This window comes from Ambystoma mexicanum, chromosome 9 (genome assembly GCF_040938575.1).
Source record: "Ambystoma mexicanum isolate Mex_15411 chromosome 9, UKY_AmexF1_1, whole genome shotgun sequence".
NCBI classification, from domain to species: domain Eukaryota; kingdom Metazoa; phylum Chordata; class Amphibia; order Caudata; family Ambystomatidae; genus Ambystoma; species Ambystoma mexicanum.
Window position 1 is genome coordinate 1,513,351,343 of NC_090931.1, and position 20,178 is coordinate 1,513,371,520.

The following is a 20,178-nucleotide window of genomic DNA, read 5'->3' on the forward strand; positions in this document are numbered from 1 at the left end:
AGAGATGGCCAGATGAATATCTTTCCATTCTCCCTCCAAGACTTGCCGTTTGGTCATTTGACAGTTGAGAGATGTCTAATGAATTAGGGAAGTTCTCTATCACAACATTCTCACAAGCCATTTCCGATTTGAAGAGTTTTTCGTAGAAATCATGATATAGTAAATGTATCCCTTTTTGTTGTGTTTTCAGGATATTAATTGGGTCTCTAATTTCAGTGATAAATCAATCACTTTCAGCAACTTTCAGTCTGTGTGCCAAGAGTTTGCCTGCTTTCTCCCCATTCTCAAAATAGTTAACCCTCTGCCTGAATAAGGCATAATCTACCTGGTCGGAAATTAATTTAATTCAAATTTTGCATTTCTCAGTTGAGATTTAGTCTCCTCATCATGGCTAGCAGCAAAGCAATTGTCTAGACGCTTAGCCTCTGTAGTCAGCCTCTGAATTTCCTTGGTCTTTAGTTTCCTTTGCTTGCCAGTTTTTGACATTAGTACACCACGGACAAAACATGTCATTGCTTTCCAAACAGTAGAGACTGTGACATCATCAGTCCTATTAGTTTGAATGAAGTCTTTAATTTCTTCCACAACTTCATTTCTAATCTGTTTGTTTTTCAGAATGTAAGAATTAATTCTCCATCTAGAATATTTGATCAGAGTATGTTGTAAGGAAAGACATAGAGATACAGATGCATGGTCTGACAAGGCAAGGAGCCCAATACCAGAATCAAAACAACTGGAAGTCACTTGTCCCGAGGTCAAAAAGAAGTCAATATGGGAGTAGGTATCATGACACAATGAATGAAAGCTATAGTCTCTTTCAGACAGGTGTTCCAAGCGCCATACGTCTGCTCGATTGAATTAATTCATCAAACATTCCAAAGATCTACTACTTTTCCTCGGGATCTGTGTGCAGTCCCTATTCGAGTGGTCGAATGCCGGATCCAACACTTGGTTAAAGTCACCAGCTAACATAATTGCACTTACATTAAAGCTTTGAAGCAACTGTGCAAGCTCGTGGAAGAAAAGAGGATCATCTAAATTGGGTGCATAGACATTATACAAAAGCATCGTTGTATCTTGTACTTTAATCAAAACACAGACAATTCTTCCTTCTTTGTCCATTTTGCTTGAGAGGATTGATAGAGGTACATTTTTCTTAATGAGTATTGAAACACCTGTTACTGGGGTCGAGTCGAGAAAAAGGTCCGGCCGACCCATCCCCATTGAAGTTTCTCAGCCTCTTTACAGTCTAGATGTGTCTCCTGAAACACTTGTGTATGAGCACGATAGAAATAAAATATCAATATCAATATCCTGGAGAAAGGCGATGTCACAAGAGGTTGATCTCAAATAAGATAAGATTTTTGTCCGTTTCACAACAGTCTTTAGTCCATTTACAATGTTAAGATGGTTCACAGATCTAGAATTCATGCTGCTAATTTTAGTTGAAGTCCAATAATAAGCGTGATCGTTATAGGACAGTGAGAAAAGAAAAAAGATCAGAAGAGGAGAAAAGAAAGGTAAAAACCCACACCCAACCTGGGCTTGAGCCAACCAGATAACTTTGGTATTAGTTACAAATAGATGTCACACTGCTCAGACGTAACACCCGGTAGTATAAAAATAAAGCAATCTTAAACAACTTGTATAAAATAAAATCACCAACCCCAACTCCCCTGCCCCCCCTATCAATATATACCATAGCTGACACCAATGTATAAGAAAAATGTTTCTTGTCCCAGATGGATGACGGGGGTGTAGAGAGTATTATTGCTCATGCCTCTCTGGGTTTGAGGTGTGCCGAAGTTCGTTATTCAGTTTTGGAGAAAGAGGCTCTGGCGTGCTATTGGGCCATGGAGAAGTTTAGGAATTTTGTATGGGGCACTGGTGGCCCATGAGAAGAGGTAAGAAAGAATTAAGGGTTGAATGTGGCGATATGGTGAGAATAAAGAAGGGAGTAATAAAGAGAAAGGGGGAGTTGTTATACTCCTACCCTGTGAGGGTAGTGGCAGTGATGCATGGTGCTGTTCGTGTGGTAGGAGGGCAGGTATGGAACAAGGATAGAATAGCGTTTGTGAAAAGAGGTTGATGGATGGTATGCTTTGTGAAGATACTTTGTATAAATAAACTGAGGGAGATGCTAGTGTTGGCTTGCATGCCAATGTTAATGAGTTATTTATGAGTGTTATAAGTAATGTTGCTGATGGCTGGAATGCTATTAGGTAATCAGCTGCTGTTATTGTTCTAAGTAAGTATTGTTGTCAATTGATGTTCCGCTTTCTCTGGTAGTGCTGTGCTGGCATTTCTGGGGGTCTAATAAAAGCTGTAAACCTTCATTGGTGCCTGGATTACCTCAACATAACACTTTCCACTTCTCCCCTCCCCCCTGCACTTTCCCCCTTCCCTGTCCCTGGCACTTGCGCGTTCAAAATGTCACTGGGCCTAGTAATATCGTTGATTTTGTTCTCCCTTGTTCCCCTCCCTTGCCTCCTTGCGCTCCGAAACACTTGTGTATGAGCGCCATACAAATAAAATATTAATACGCCTGTAACGATATGCGTATTCTTGCACTTCTTGAATGTACCTTGCACTTTCTGTCACTAGCACCTAGATGCCTCAGGGCTTTGTGCGCTGAAATAAATGCAAACAATAAATAAAAATAAATGCTTGCAGCACCATGATCCGAATACATCTCTAGATTTCATGCAAGACACCCAACAGATCTTGCAAACATAACACCACGGACACCATAGTCTTAATGCAATCCCCCACAGGAGCAGTGGTATAGAAATGACAGGAGCTAGGAATGGACTACAATGGCAGTGTCTACAAATGGCAGGAGCGTGAGCACATGACCACAGAGCCCTCCCCACCCCCACTGGCCTGCGTGGTGCAGCCGTGGGGCGCCATTCTCCACTTCCAGACTCCAGAGAGAAACACTCCCCTCTCAGTACACACAATATGCCACACATGCATTGCTTCTTTTACAGTCATGCCAGTAAGGCAGTGTGGGTGGGCTGGTGCCAGTGTGTGGGCTTCTTGTGGTGGGCTGGTGCGAGGGTGGAGGGCACTCACCCCGGGGACGCGACGATCTCACGCTTCTGCCGTTCCCTGCAGGCGGAATCACGTGACCTTCAGAAGCCCCGTCCCGCCGAGATCACAAAAGACAGGAAGTGACGAACCGGAAGTGTGAGGCGAATCTCCCTGGAGCGCGGCCGCAGTCTGTTTGGGGTCTGGAGAGGCAGCGGCAGCACAGGGGCGTCATTTTTATCAGGAGACAACTGGGCGACCAAGAGCTTCACCCCATTCATGTCCCGCGCTGAGAGCGAGGATATTAGGCAAGCACCCCAGTGTCTCCCAAAACACAAGCACTACACGTTCCCCGCGAAGGAATCTGCGCTGTGCGTGTTAAGCCCGAGAGGTGAGTGAGCTCTCATTTCCTTTTCACTCACCTAGACGTGTATCCCCACTCCTTCCCCCCCCCCCAGGGTCCTGCCTCTCCTAACGCTCCCCATCCATCTGCCTATGTATGCGCTGGGGCGGAGCTCCAGAATGGTGAGCAGCCCTGCAGCAGTATGCAGCTGGGCTACCCCATCCCCCCAGCCCCCGATCATTGAAGCCCCTTCACCTTGGCCCTACCCCCGCGCCTTACAACGAGGGCGCTCCATTCCATGTGTGAGAAAGCCGCATAGCCTCATTTTTTTCTTGGAATGGGGACTTTTTTTTCTCTTTTATATTTCAAAGTTAGGAACACAGATCTCAGAATGGCAAGAACAGAATGTAACTGTGTGTCTTCCTCGGGCATGGAATTGGGAAGAGCCCTGCAAAGCGCCTAGACTGCCCCAGGTGCTTCTATCTGCAATCCCAAACAGGCTATCTCTATGGAGATGCTGTTTCAACCTATGATTTCCTTTCTCACAGTTATTTCATAATGACTTGTCCTATGATGCACTCATCCCATCAGCAGTGTTGTGTGTGACGCTCCCAAGACCCAATAAAAGGAGCTCCTGCATGCACGAGCTTCAGAACGGCTGCAGACTCCAACAATGGAACCGGTGGCTCACTCTCTCATTTCGGGCTTGCAGGCCCACACCGTGTGATCACGGTCTTGCTGGTCTGGGCCCCCCAGATCAGCAGGGTGGCCTGGGTCCACCTAGGCCACCCTCCATCCAGGATGCTCCCGACATCCACGATGCCTCCATGCCCATGGCCCACCAGGGCCCCGCCCTGCAGCAACATTAAGTCCGGCTGATCCCAACAAACTACCAAGATGCTGGCACCCCCAGCACTTGTGACCAAAGCTTGCCCCACAATAATGGCAATGTGGAAGAAGGACCTCCTCAGTGCAGTCAGTTGCCTGCAGGGGAAAGAAGAGGAAGCAGCACCCACTGCCGTGAGAAAAGGAGGGAGTATATGCCCAGCGCCCTACCGGCATACCCTTCCTGGCTGTGTCCCTCTGTGGAGAGGGTGCTTGTGCAGCTTGGGTGAGGGGCAGCCTGTAGCCCTGTGACATTGACCAACATGTAATTTGTTTTATGTCCTGTCAAGTGGCACAGCAAGTAGAGCGCCTGCTTTGACATCCATGCAGAGCTTTCTAACGCAGGTTCGAATCCCGACAGGGCCAAACTCAGCCATTCATCCTTCCAAGGTCGATAAATGAGCACCACACACCGTGGGGAATAATAAGCAGCGCTCAGATACCTGACGGTTCGTAGCGCTATATAAATGCTAAATTATTATAGGGAGAAAGTGCCTGCTTCGTGATGAAACATGTAAGAAATACTAGAGGCTTGTTCTCCCGCACTCCCTTTAGCAGAGTCCTGCAGTGCGGGAGACTCTGCCTGGGGCCGGAGGGTTGTGGTGCCTCAGTTGAACACCACAGAAGTTGAGCGCCCCTACAGGCGGCAGCACCATCCTGCCTTGTGCTGTGCCGCCGAGGCCCCTACTGAGATCCTGTACCGCCCAGCGTTAATAACACTGAAGTGCTCCATGACCATGCTGTAAATATAAAAAAAATGCAAATGGCCTTCTGCCCGCTGAGCCCTGACCGCAGCATTGAGAGTGGCCCACTGCCCCTGTAAGAAAGGCAGTGAAATATGTAACGCTTCAATGTCGGAGCTGAAGTGCCTCTTCAGGCGGCCAAGCATCCATACAGCGGGAAGCAGGGCCTGTGTTCCCCCTAACTATATGTATAATATTTAGGGAAAGATTGCATTTGAGCATAAGGTATTCACCCAACAGGAGTTCCTTCTATTTTTCTTTGTTTAGTAAGTGCTTCCATGTTAGGTGAGCAATTGTTGCAATATCTCCATGACAGAAAACCATCTCTATGTGCTTTTAAAATGTTCATTGGACAAGCTCCTAAAAGAGCAGGAGAATGTGGGAGGAGCTACTTAATGGTTTGGTGCCTTGAGGGCCATTCAAGAGATTAAAAGGCTTACCCTTCTTCCACAATGCCCATACCAGGAACAGCCTCCGATGAGAACAGTGATGGAGACCCACTGGCTGAACATTTTTAACGATTTTTCGCCCTCCCCTCTGCTTCTCTGCTCCTTTTCACTGTTTTTATTCACTTCTCCTCTCCCTTTCCGCCCCCTCCCCTGCTGTTTTCTGTGCACTTACACTCAGAATTGTCCCTGGACCTAGTATGATAGTAACAAATGTTTGTTTATCTCAAACCCCCTGCAGCATTATCTGAAATGTCATCAGACCTAGTAGTAGTTGCCTGTCTGTTCCCATTTCCTTCCTATCTGTGTTTTAGCACTTGCACTTTCTGAAATGTCGCTAGGCTGAGTACGATGGTTAATATCACATTCTTGTTGTTATGGCATGTGACAATGTTTTCTATTTTCCCTTGTTCCCTCCCTTGTCGTGAAGCGCTTTGAAACACATTGTGTATAGGTGCTATATAAATAAACTATCATAGTATGTGTAGAGAAGGAGATAGAGTGGCTGCCGCCACTCAAACTGCAGCCCTACGGGGAGAAAGAATTAAGTGCTCCGCATTGAATCAGAAGCAAAGCAGTATGCTCGTTCTGCTAGCAACGGATGTACACTGTTTCTTCCTGGACCCTGCAGGCTGTGAGTTTGATCCGCTCGGGGTTGGAGCAGGAGAGACAAAAAAATAAGGAAGGATAGATAAACTGCCTTATATGCGCTCCGTGGCTGTTTGAGTGTGCGTTCCAGGCTGCCTGTGCGAAAGTGATATTCCAGTTTAGCTCACCTGCAAAATTGGAAATATGCATGGGAGTGATGCGTATACACTGGCACCAGATAATGCCAGCTATACTGGGCATGTCCATAGAAAGTGTGGCGTGCCATCCTGCCTCCGCAATTGTGAACATGCCTCTGCCAACATCCAGAGGCAGGGTACCGTTGTTCCTGAAGCCCAGACAACACCAGAAGCCCCTGCAAAGAAGGAATAATCCTGCTGTACCACTGCACATAAGTGTTCAAACGTCATGCACTGAACAGGAACACACACATCTTCAAATCACATCATTTGCCAATGAGGAGTACTCAGTCCCTGCAAACCAAGCAGCAACCTCCGGGTGTCAACTGACACCTACTTAATGTTTTGCAACACAAAGATGACCACAAGACCTCCAGCCTGGGTTGAGCATGGCCGACACCCTGCCACAGTGGTTGGAAGGAAAAGGAAAGGAAAAACTGAACCAGCGCAACACACAACAAGGAGTGCTAGCACATGCCCCAAGACAGTGATGCACTAGAGGGTTGCAGCTCAATAAGAGTGCCCGTCACCCTCTACTGCCCACAACTTTTTTGTTGCGCCCTAATGCCCGCCGGCATACTGCGCCATACAAATAAACAAATATATAAATAACTAAACTCCTGCCTGGGGGAGGGAAAAAGAACACCTCCTGCCTGGGGAGGGGGAGACTGAGGACGTCCTCCTGCTGCCTTGGGAAGAGCACCAAGTGCAACTGCCCGGCTGAGAAGTGGGCATCCTCTCTGCTTCACATGTCACTTACCTGGCTGTGGCGCTCGCCTCATGAGTGCTTGTGTGGCTAGGTCAGGAGGAGTGCCGCAAGACCTCCTGCCGAGAAGGAGTGTGAGTAGCATGCTGCTCCCCCCCGCCCTGCCAACACCCATATGCATTCCCGCCTGGGGGATGCTGAATGTGGTGCAGCCTAGTAGCCCTGCTACCCACCTCTCGCTGCCTGCCCCAACCTCAAGGGACTAGACCAATGTGGCCCTTGGTGTCCCAAGTGCGGATTTGTGGCCTCTGAACTGTGCCATCAACTGCTCTTGACCCGTGGTAGTGACTATCCTGAACAGACAATGATGCAAAGTGAATTGGCCTCCTGCGGTTCTGCGAGTGCTCAAAGAGGACTCAGTAAACATGTGTTTAGATGCTGTGAGCCAGCATGTAAATTATATGCTTAAAATGGACCTAGTTAAAATGGATGCAATGCTGTGATGCCGCAGTTTGTAGGCATGGTCTATATGGTGCAGCAGCTAACAATGGTGTCCTTCAGTGGTTGAAGTTCCACTTGCCCCTTGTTAATAAAGGGTCTCTTAAAATGTGGGAGAACTGCAAACATGCCACCAGCAGTTTGCCAACCATGACTGTCACCCGCTGAATATGTAAAGTGTTCAATATGTGTTGTATGTCTGCAACTACCTGAGTCACTATATGTATCATTGGTTTATCCTACAATTCCTAAGTGGTCAAAATATTGTCGTTCTAATAAAAGGAGCTTCTGCATGCATGTGCCTTGGAACGGATGCAGACTCCAACAATGGAAGATTTGGCTATTTCTTCGGGCCTGCAGGCCTGTTTTGAGAGGACTGCTAAACTCTGACCGGGTGGCAGAAGTTTAGTGGGCCATCCTAGTTTAGTGGAACAGGGGAACCTTTTGGACAAACCAGACCAATCTACGGTAGCTTGGCAGGCGGTCAAAACTAAGTCTCAGGAGGGGTGAGTGTGATCGGAAGCCCACAATGAGCACACACAGTAAAACTCCACAGAATACTCTTAGACAAGTGTATATCAAAAATAAATGTATCCTAGGCCTTTATAATTAAACACAAATCACAGTAATAATAAAAGTTACCACACACTCTTTTCACTATGTAACATGTATACAAAATGTGTTTAGCCTAATGCGGATAAAGGGGGAGAACACAACCTGCAACAGAAGAGGTGAGTAAAACACAATTATCACATTAGGCAGTTCTTCAAATCGATCCCTAGCTTATGCAGTCCAGCCCTACGAAGCGGGGAGCCTTGTGTTCAAAAGTATAGCAGCGCGTTAACGCATGGTCATGCATAAGAGCGAAAGCAGGTCCTCTTCAAGGAGCTGTAGCAGTTCAGGAAGGGGTGGGGTGAGGTGACGAAGAAGAAAGCCCTAATCTTCGAGGACGGTATACCCTTGCAGGTAGAGCGACTTTCAGAGTTTTAGAATAGCTAGGGAGTGCAGGCTAGCCCTGCTAAGGTGAGTATCTTGTATGGGATTCTTGTGCGTAAAAACAAGTGGATGTGCCAGGGGGCCACCGTTAAGTGATGCAAGTACTCGCCGACCCTCGACACAGTCTGGGCCAAACTTTGCCAGTCTAGTTCAGGTCGCTTGTAGGTCTAACCCCTGCAGTTACAGGTTGCTCTGGCTCTTAGCGGCTGCGGGACGGGAAGGTCGTCTGTGGTGGTACAGTAGCCTTTTATCTGCTCTTGAAGAAGAAAGCAAGACGTTTCCAATGCAGAACGTCTCGGGGCATATGGGGGCAGGTCTGCTGGCACTTAAAGCGAGAGCATTAACAGCGGGGTGACACAGGGGCCGCAAAGGCCCACGACGTGGCACACGCTCTTAAATCGCGACCCAGAGGAGCTAGAACAACGAGTTCTGGGGAGAGAGCACTCGGGACCACAGGTAAACTATTCAGTCATGAGTCGCAACTCGGGACGGCAGCGCTCCTATACGATACCCCGTATTCAAGCTGGTCAGTTTGCTGGATGGCCCAGTATCACTTCCTAAAAGGCTCTTTGCAAGGGTAAGCAGGGTGTACTGAGATTAGTTGGTCCCACTACTCCAAAGGGTTGAAGCGCCCTTGCAGGCCTTCTTCGTACTATACAAAAGCAGGGGTCAGACAGGATAACAGCGGGGTTTGGGTGCTAAACCTCCCAGAATGTCTCTGGTGGTTCCACAGGTCTGCTCTTTCGTTTCATGATACTTGGCACCTTCTGTAGTTCGGTGTGAACTTCAGATGATCGATCTGGAATGGATGCAGAGCCCATTCTCTTATCCAAGATTTGTTTCACGCTCAAATCTGGTATAGCCAATGGAAGATGTTCTCTCTTGCAAGCACACCAGGTGTGGGGCAATCGTGGCTCACAGCGGTTCCAGTCTTTCAGGCCTACCAGGCATTCTGGCACAAGTCATGTGGATTGTGACCAGACAGTCTCAACCATCTTCCTGGGCACTAGCACACGTGACCCTCAGGAGCCCGCGAAAGAGGTGGTTTTTGAGGGTGGATGCATGCCAGATAAGGGATGCCCGGGTCTTTCGACCTGGCTGAAGGCAAAGGGACAAAATGGACAAAAGACTGAACAAAATACTTTGTGGCATGGTCATTTTCGGCACTGGCTACAGTCTTGGGCAAAAAGCGACGTGGTCCATAAAAACGAAGTAAAAACTGCCACCAGTTCATCCTAGGCGCACTTGTACAAACACTAAAAAATCCTCAGAGGGTGGCCAGGGCCATAAAACAAAAGGACCCTTATGCGCTGTACTGTAAGGTACCTGGCACATAAAAAGTTGCCAAGAAATGGCAACATAGTCACAGACCAGGGAAACATAGTTTCCCAGTACTGACAGCCTGAAGGATGTGACAGTTTCCCCATAACAAATGAGCAAAAGCCCAGAAGAGTGCAGCTAAAGGCTGTGCTCCACTGGAAAAAGTCGGGTTTGTCACGATATATTATGCAGCACCAGCAAGTCAAGGATCTCTCCCCCTTGCAATGAAGGTGGCACACAAGATAACACTCTTTATTATTACAACCAAATTATTTTAAGGAGGCCTCCAACCCGCCTGGCACCTCCACCAGCACCCTTTGTCCCATTAGACCAGGAACTAGGCGGGTGTGTATCAATAAGATATTTATCAATTCATTATTTAATGAAAAAGGAAAATCAACCAATGACAGCCACCAATGTTGTGGCAACACAAAATGCAATAATCTCTACAAAACAACCAGGTTAAGATATGCTATTACAGTTCAATTCTTTTAATGACAGAACAGAAAAAGACCAATTTACCACAAAGTGGTAGCCCCTACAGTTAAGCACCCCCTCCCCCTGCAACACTCACCCCAAACATTGATTAAACCTGATTCCTTTGAATGGAAGGAAGTTGCAAGGAGTAGGAATACAGGGGGAAAATCGGATCTGAGGTGGGAAGCCAGCAAAGAAAGGGAAAACCTGTTTTTGTAGCAAAATGGAAGAATGGGGTTTTGATTATTTCTCACAACTGCTAGGGGACAGAATAGAAGAAATTTTGTATTGCTAACTCTTAGGAGATGGGCAAAGTTTTAGAGAATATTAAGCACACCAGTGAAAATAGAATTGAAGTAGGAAAATCGTTTTTGGGAGAATGCAAAGGGAAAGTACAGTGGCAAATGAAAATTCATTTACACAGAGGCTTATAATGACAGACGGCTCGGGGAAGGGGTTTAGCTTACAATGGGAAAATCAGTTTTCAGTGACAATGCCAGAGGCACATAATAGGTAGACCTCTAGGCAAAAGGGATTGCTCACACTAATGAAATCAGTTGGGCTTTAAACTGACAGATGCAAATAGGGATTTGTTTGGTAATGCACACAATACATGGACAAATTCGGTTTTCAGCTCACAATGGGAATGATTCTTTTGGGGCAACATTTTAATGACTATAACAATTAACTAAAAACACAAGGAACAAGATTGTTGGTTTCGAATTTCAACAATCCCGATCCGTGAAATTCAATGGGGGAATTGATTTACTTACAAAAATGCTAAGGATGTACACAGACAAATGCAGGGTTTCCTTATAGGGATATGCTAACATATACAGGCAAACGAGATTCTTCTATGGGGAGATGACTGAACTACACGGATAATTGGGGTTTTCAATGGGGAAATATTGGATGCACTGCTACAAAAATGAAGGGCGTATGCAATTTAGGGCTGGGGATATTGCTACTTACATAACAAGCCTTTGTTTAAGATTCAGGAAAGCCAGCAGCATCTCAGGACACTCTGGAAAGAAAGGGCAGGGGGTCTGGTCACTGCATTCTCAAAGATGGTAGGTTTCAACAGCCTTCACTTCCTCCTCCTTTTCTGTCTCCCCGGCTTTTGTGTGTCCTAGTACAATCCCCCTTATATAGCAGAAATGACCTCACTAATTTTACAAGCTAGGGCGAGTACCCTGTAATTATCCCTGCCGCTAGGATTGGACAGTTGCCATCTCTCTCTCTGCCCCCAGTCAGGATTGGTTATGGGGAGGAGAGCACAATCTGTCTTTTCCCATTCGTCATCCTTTTGTTCTCCTTGCAACATTTTGGCAAAAACGAGTTATGTATCATAACTTCATAATTGTACTAGCCACTGCCTTATGAAACATCTTCGGGTTTAGCTCATCCTGGGGAATTAGATAAGCCAAACGCCAAATCCGTACGATGTAGCATGGCCGTGTCACACTTTTGCTGTTTTCATAAAATGTACAACAACTATGAATATGTAAGTTATCAAGCAAGTTCCTAATTTCATTTCCCACCTTTTCATCAACTCTCATACTTGTCACATGTTCAGATCAGCCAGAAACTTAATCTAACTGCCCATTACAGTTTAGAGTCACAGGTAAATGCAATTATATCCCCAAAACTGCCTGGAAATTACATGAAAAATGGCATAAACATGAAATCAATCCCCAGTCTGATGGCTGCACACAATGCCTAAAACGAAAATAGTCTTTTTAAAAATTAATTGGGAGTGTCTGTTCACCATATGGGAGGGCTGCATCATCTCCCACAACCATCTGTCCCCCTGGGCTGTGATCAGCATTTTATTTTAGTCCCTTTGAAGTCAGTGTGGGCTCTTTTGAAGTGTTTGCAACAAGGACTCGCACCTTTTTGTCATGCTTTAGCCAAGGCTTTCCTTCTTTGAAATCCCTGCTTTTCTGCCGACCGGTCTGCAAAATGGGGAATTTTGATGCCTCCAGCAGCATCACATTTTATTGCAGAGCTTTTAGCTGGGAGGTGCGACATCCAGCTGGAGTGGGGCTTTTTATTGTGCAGTTTTTGCAACCCGCCAGAACAGGTTTTTCCTGTAGTAAGTGTCTCTCCAACTGTCACTGGAGTTCTGTGGGTTAAACATCCTATACATTGACACCCACACCCCCCCGCTCCTCCACATCAGGTTTTGGGTGCTGACATTGTTCTGTGAGCAGTGATTTCTTTTTCCATTGTGGCTTTTTAAATCCGTTTTTATTTGCAAACATATGTACAGGCCGTTTTTGATTTTATTGTTTAAAAATCCTGTTTTCCATGTCACAGGATTCTTTTATTCCTCCTTCCTTTGGGATTTAAACTGCGGCTTGTCCATTGATAATGCTACATAGACCTCTTTCCCCATGTTTCTTTAATTTTACATGAACAAAAGAAAAAGCCAGGCCGTTTTTGTTGCAGAGCTTAAATTCATGCCATTCACGTGACAGGAAAAGCAAAAGCCAGGCCGTTTTTGGTTGCAGTGTTTAAATGGCTGCTGTTCATGTGAAAGGGACTTTAAATGCACCCCACATGCTAGGTAAGCCAAATAACAGCAAAAAGTTTGTGGCATCCATAAATGGAGGGAAAATTGCACATAAGGGAAATCGTTCCTCACAGGACCCACTCAGTGTGATCTCGGTCCTGCAGGTCTCGCAGGTCTGGGCCACCAGGGTCAGGCCCTGCAGAAACAGTCTGGGTGATACTGGCAATCTACCAAGGTGCTGGCACCCTCAACACGTGTGAGGCTGGCTGTGTGACCATCACCGGCCCCACAATAAGTATGTCAGATATGATCTACAGAAAACTAAGAACCCTGCAACTCTGCACACCCCAGGGCACTTCGAGTCCATACCAATGGCAGTTTATCACCACAAGGACCTTTCAAAGTTTTTCAGTAGCTGGTAGGATTGGGTTAACTTCTCACAGGACTGTGCCGGCAATGGAATGGAGGTATAGCTCGGGGGCAACTTGTTTGACAGCGCAACATAGGTTTGAATCCCGATACTGTCTTTAGAAACCAATCTCTGGTATTGAGTGCGTTATAAAATAACAGTTATTATATAATTAATTTGTAGCAATGTCGGTAGCTTTTCAGAGTGAAAGGAGCTTGAGGATCATTTGCTAATATCAGTGGTCTGCAACATGTTGATCTCCAGAGTTCCTGGATTACAACCCCTCACCATTGATTAGGCCTGCTATGGCTGATGTGAACAGTAGTCCAAAGCACCTGTAGAACTAGATATTACAGACCCCCTGGTTTACATGAAGTATCAGTTTCATTCACTTGCACTTGGAAGTGATGAGAGCAGTGCCCAAGGATGGATGTCGGCAGCTCAATGCAAGATCACATTCCCTGGCTTCAGAAGGGCTGGCAGGACCCTAAGGTGGCGGCCAATAGGGTGTCCTTTATTTGTCTGGTGTAAAACAGATTGCCCACAGGCACGTTGAACTGGTTTAATATGTTAATGTTTAGTTTGTCTCAGGTTTTCAGGTATGGAGTAGCAATATTTTCAGTCCAGGAAACGCTGGTATATTCTCTTCGGTTCATCATCTAATCTATATTTGCTGCTGGATTCGGTGGCATATAAACACATTAATTAAGATGTAACGTTCGGCCTGCAGATATTTGTACACTTGATGACAGCACAGGTCCTGTCTGAATGTACAGAAGCCTCTTAGATTGTGTTTGATTTCATAGCAAAGTGCAGTGTAATCTGTACGTTGTTTTTCACAAACGCAATTCCAAGGATTTGGAATCCATTTGGCGGAGTAGGGTCACAGAACTACCTTTTATTTCTCATTTTCCTTCAATCAAATACCATATGTTTTCACTCCAGCATGAGATTTTCTTTTTGGTGTAAACCAATGGATTCCCATGCAATCCACCCGTTCTAGCACCTATTACAGGAGGGACATTCCTTAGGAGTCCATTGTCCATAGTGTCTGCCATGTGTAAATGGCAGGCTACGTTGACACCTTTTGTAAACCGGAGTTTGAAAAAAAGGCGCACATGACTTTTTTTTCACACCTTGGTTTTGCAAGCGAAAATTGCTTGGAGAGATGCGCGTGGACTCGGCAGCTTGTAAGTGCTAACGTTGGGGTTCCCCCTCCATGGAATTGGAACTTTAATGAAATTACCCGTATGGTGTCATTCTGCCTATCACAAATAGTGTTCTTGTTTGTGCTGCACTGATTTTTAGATGAGAGCATATTTATATTGTATTCAGTCGTACATTTTCATCCTATTTGACAAAGGCAGACCATTAAGTTCATTCCAAGGCCAAGAGGAGGGTCTGCAGGCTAGGAAAACCAGCCTACATGAGCAATCTTACCATAAAAGTGAACTGGCTGGATGCTGTGAAGAGTGGCTGCTGCATCGGCTAATGAACCATCCTTAGGTCTTAGTGCAGATCCCAGGAATTGCAAACCGCCGCCACAGAGATATGGGCTTTGGCAATGATGTCACAGGAAACCCAGAGCTTCATATCTGATGTTGGAACCTGAGAAGGTTGAGGATCCCAGCAGAATGAAGGAGAACCAGCACCCACTGTAATTGGATATCGGCGAGAAGAAAGGATCTGAGTGAGCTGAGAATCTCTTGCAAGCATAGCATAAATATTCCCAAGATCTGACGTGGGTAAATCGTGAGTGGGTGGGACTTTCATGCGACGCAAAGATGGCCATCGGACCTTGTATTGCAAAGCTGTGGATCTGCAGCGAGATGGACGAATATGTGAAAATACCAAGGAGTTGGTTTTTAATGCAATACAGTAGTGAAACGAGGGGTTTATGTATGCAAAAGCTACGGAGAGTGTTTCTTAGTGAAAACGATAGTAATCTGGTGTATTAAATGGTGAAAATGTATGTTTAAATGAATTGTATAGGTATGATTAGTTCTATTGCAACCGTTGTATTTTGTTTTTTAAAGATGAGTGATATGTGTAATGTTTGTTCAATAAGGATTGATGCATAGAAGGTCGTTTTATAAATATGTAAGCTTAATAAAACTAAGTCAGCCAAAGACTGGATAAGAGACCCAAGTCTTTGCAGGGGCTCATAAAAGAATAGAGGAGCAAGGTAGTAGACGTGGGATTTGCAGGAGTAGTGAAAGCAGAGTACTGGAGAACCGAACTGGAGTGAAGGAAGCTATTGTGGACAATATGCCCAGAGAACAAGGAGAAGCAGAAGGGGCTTTGTATCCTGAAACTGATTTGAGTTCAGAGAGCCTGAAGGGGAAACTCTGTAAGGTCTTGAGGTGGCTGGAGTTGAGGGCAAATCTTCTGTGGAACAAGTTCATGGAAGGACTCGGGACCTTGACATAGACTGCAAGGCTTGTCAGGTGGAAAGATGTTTTATTTCTTTATTAATAATCAAATAAAGCCGATCAATCGCATTCCTCCCACCCATATTCAACCCAGGGCAGAACAATAATAGAGTTGGGCATTGAAATTGTGGATCTATGTAAAGTTACCAACTCCTATATTAGAGTTCTGGTCAATGATAACAATCATATCAAAATATTCGCCCAATGACCATGCCATAGGCCTGCAATTTGCATCCTTCCCGCCCGTTTCCCCTCATTGAAGGTGGTAATGCCACATAGGTGAACATAAGCCCAGTATTATCCAGATTCCAGACTCTCAGGTGCTGAGGGGAGAACAGACTTGCGTAATCTCTCAACAAAATCAAGGAGTGGGGGGGGGGGCAGAGTTTAAGAAACTGTGCCTGAGGCCCACAAAAGGAAAACGTGACGTTCTGTATAATGTCCTTTTTCCATTTATGAGCAATAACCAACTAAACCACTGTCAGAAGCAGAAATATGAGCATCCACGAACTAAAGCGGAGAGCATCTCGTGAACTGGTATCATCTGGAACAGGGAAGTCCGCTGTTGCCATTGTTGCAGCCAAACCCTCCATACGCAGGCATGCAGGAGTAGCATTTCTCTTGTGCGCTGCTGGTTAAGATGCTTCTTCTTGTGCAATACATCCACTGTACATTTCTGCTATGGTTTCCACAATGTGATGAGGTTTGTGCGCATTACACCAAAAACAATATTTTGACATTATTTTCTTGAAGGGAGAGCAACACATTTGTGAGATTTATGTAAAGATTATTTCTAAGAAGGTTTTTTTTTTGTAGCAAACTGTTTAGTGCCAAATCTTCATTTGCATTATGCCTTGTAATGATTAGGCTGACATTTTTTCTTCTAAAGATCCCAATATCTGTTTTTAAAAAATTGTTGTTGTGTGTGTATATGAAATGATCAATGTAGCATTTCCAGTTAAATATTTATTATCACGGCTCTGATGGCTCTTTGCCAGATTCTCAATTTTGTTTTAGTCGAATACTCTTCAGTCAACAAGTGTTCAATGAAATCATCTATCAAATTTTATTTTTATTATTTATATAGTGCGCTAAACCCAATGGCATTTGGGCGCTTCATTAAGCAGATCTTGCACCAACGCTTTTGTTTGTGTTAGTCAAGTTTTCTTAGTCAAATCTTTGTTGGCATGATACTGTATGGATCAAATTCACAATGTTATGTAAATCAAATTCTCCATATATCATTCTCGTAATTGCTAAATGTTGCTTCAGGAACATTGTTTTTTTCCCCCCCATTTATATCGGTTTTAATTTATTTTGATTCTTTTACATGATTAAGTGTGTGTGATTTCTGATTGGTTAATCTTCTCATTTCATCTGATGTAGTGACTAGGAATGTTTCTCTTTCATTAAGAGCTCTTCTATCCTCGTATGAGGGGAAAGATACATAGTCTATGACACCTCAGTATTCTATCTACTCTAAATATAAGTTTTATTTCCCACCGTTTCTCACATTAATCATTTACCAGCCAAAGATTAACTTATGCCAGTACTACTATTTAGTTTGGAAATATCACTTCGGGGAAGTTAGCAAGTTTGATCATCAGGCTGTTCATCAGTATACGTTCCCCTCTTGTTGTATAACTAGACTGCGTCTGAGCACCAGAACGTTTGACAACTGTATATCATTTTGTGACTAAATGTTTTGTCCCTATGTGTGTACTTACTAGCTTCTTCAGTGCTGTGAATTCCATAAGAGCTGCAGAGCAATTTCCCTTTGCAGTATCCAATGCTTACTCTGCAGATAAGGGAATCGATCTCCTTCATCAGCTCCAAGCTCCACTTTACTGCACTCTAATGATATGATAAACCCATGCATACCAATATCTTTTGGGGGGCAACATCCCCCCCACTCACTCCATTTGACAAAAAACCCTTTGACCGAGAGTGGGTAACAATAGAGGATGTTTCTGAATGGATGAAAGAGGTAATCTATGACTTACTTGTGACTACATCCAGATTTTCAAAATGGTTCTAGTCACCTGAGAGATCTGTGCATTCTTTTGGCCGATCTGTTCCTTTTAGCCATAGTAGAACTGGTTGTCCTAAAGCCACATTCTCCATAACCACACAAATACATTCTCCATAATCACACAAAGTTTAGTAGTGCTCCCTGCTAAGGCCTCTTGTGTTTTTGCTGCCTGTAATAATGATTTAGAACATTTGGGAGCCTTGTTAAAGCAGAAGCCCATTATGATAATCCTGCAGTCGCTGTTTGTTGCCGCCATTCCTCCATCTGTCTGGGATATAGCAGGATATACCTTCAGCTGGCAGTGGCAGAGCTAGTACAAGCTACAAAAAGGACCTGTTTTACAGAGGCACAGACCTAGGCTTGTAAATACTTTAAAGGCATCAGTCAGGCTAACGTAGTCATAAGTGCCTGCATCTGTGCAACTCATCTGTTTTCCTACAGCAATATATTTTGTTCTCTGGACAAGCTGGGGCCGGAGGTCTGACTCTGTGTGCCCCTCGAGCCGATTGGGGCATTCCTACTTTGCTTGTGCTTTTGGTTCCCGGCATTATTTGTATGTTGGTATCCTGTGCTCTGATTGATATAGTGGGAGCTTCTGCATTCAGTGACCAAAGAACATAGACTTCAATGGCTAAACTGAAGGCTGAAAATAGGTTAGGTGCAAGAGGGAAATGCAAAGGTCACAACACAAGTACCCCGGGTGAAAATTAGACCAGCACCCCGAAGTGTGTTATAATCTCAAAGACACATGGGGAAAGAGATTTGATAGATTTTGAGCCTTGTCACTTTTCGGCATCAGAAGGTAGAACTGGGAACAACTGTCTACCACGAGGCCCCAAAGAAGATCTGTTGGCACCCTTTGAAAGTAGCCAGAAAACCGGGCAGGACGGGAAATAAAATTACATGTTCCCGGCAGGGGAAGGGTAGTTTAGTGGTAATATAGTGGAGATCTATTGTTAAAAGACAATCCCACCTGTGGTACAAACGAGGGGCCTAAAGAACTACCACAGCAACCAAAGTGTAGTGTGACCTCAAGAGGAAATTAAGTTGTAGGAGAAAGTGAAAATGGCCTTATACAGGAAAGCGGGATGACGGATATTAACCCCATATCTCACTGCGCAAATAGATTTGAACCCATTGCAATGGAAGGGCTGGGGATAACCAGGAGAAGACTCTCCCAGATAAAGGAAAGGGAGAACAAAATGGAACTAAGAAAGGAGGAAAACTAATTGGTAAGGGTGCAACTCGAACATCATCCTCAGGATATAAACCCTAAAAACACATAACCCAACTGGGAACTACTTGTGCTATTAACACAAATCAAACTGCGGTCGATATCCAGTACAATGAATTTTTTGTAATATTTTATTTGTAAAGCTCTTATACACAGGTGAAGTGCTTCAAAGCGCTTCAAGGTGGGAAGAGAACAAGGGAATACAGAGTCATTCTTTGGCCTTGAAGTTTCTGAATGATAAAATGACTAGCATACTGGCCTGGCGGCTTTGCTATTAGTGAAGTGCATGACAGGGCAGGGAAGGAGGGCGAAAGGGGTAGGATAGGTAGAAGACTTACAATCCATAGGCTACCCTACTAGGCCAGCAATGTTTCATATGGTCCAAGTGCATGAGAAAGAGTGCGGTTATGGGCAGGGAGGGAGAAGGAGAGGAACGTACATAACTAAAAACTAACCTACTAGGCCAGGAGAACTAGCCTAGTGCATTCTAGATTATGTAAGTGCGCAGACAGGAAATGGAAGGGAGGGGAAGTGGAGCAAGTGTGCACAGTCAAGCAGTGCCCTGGGTTAAGTGCAATACCAATGAAGACTAGGAAACATTGGTATATGGAGGTCTACGAGATGGCATTAATGTGCAGTGACCAGTGGGATTGTTTTCTCAATTTAGGCCTGAACTCCATAAAAATCTGGCTGTTCACAAAAGGTGACCAGGACCCACAAGGCTGCATTAATCAATAAATGTAGGAAGCTACAGAGGCACACACAATTTCGCTAACTTGAGAGAAAGGAAGACACCAACTCACTCCCGACAATGGTAAGCCAGTGAAGAACAGACTAATTGGGTAAATTGTGTATACTTTACCCCAAGCTTGGTAGCGTCTGTATGCATCTCTCTGCATTGATATTTTACATATAAACGGCGCCCTTCCACATCCATCCCTCTATATTCCCCATATGTACCTGGTGGTCTAGTAGCAGCAGCACAGTGCTCCTTCTTGATCACCTCTCCTGTTATCGCAGTCTGCCACTTACTGGTGTGGTCACTGCCTACCTTCCAGGTTAGGTTTGTGAGTGTGTTCTCTGTGCTGCCTTCTTCTTGGCTATGAAAGGTCTTCAACACCCTTTGCCACCGTTTTTAGCTAGTGCTTCATGCCAGATTCCTCCTACTTCTAAGCACTTTAATAATACCTGCCCCGCCAAAGTGCCTCCCTAACCCCCCAAGGTCGGGAACAGGGGAGTGGGGGCCTAAGAGTGGTACGCAAAGGCCTAATAAGAGGGACTAAGGGGAATGAGGTAATCAAGCCGGCCCAAGTGAACGAGAAGGGGG

General features: G+C 45.0%; 2 protein-coding genes across 7 annotated transcripts in view; one reads left to right on the forward strand and one right to left on the reverse strand.

Moving 5' to 3' along the window:
- Positions 1 to 3,202, reverse strand: part of LOC138489381 (uncharacterized) — a 126,023-nt gene extending 122,821 nt beyond the window's left edge. Inside the window, exon 1 of one of the 2 annotated variants that reach the window (XM_069617100.1) lies at positions 3,076 to 3,161. The gene's annotated coding sequence lies outside the window, so the exon portion shown is untranslated. Of the gene's footprint in view, positions 1 to 3,075 lie in introns of both variants that reach the window. The other variant, XM_069617101.1, reaches the window with a different exon arrangement.
- Positions 3,201 to 20,178, forward strand: part of LOC138489380 (zinc finger protein 391-like) — a 279,556-nt gene continuing 262,578 nt past the window's right edge. For all 5 annotated transcript variants that reach the window (XM_069617096.1, XM_069617098.1, XM_069617095.1 and 2 more), the window contains exon 1: positions 3,201 to 3,421. The gene's annotated coding sequence lies outside the window, so the exon portion shown is untranslated. The remainder of the gene's footprint in view (positions 3,422 to 20,178) is intronic.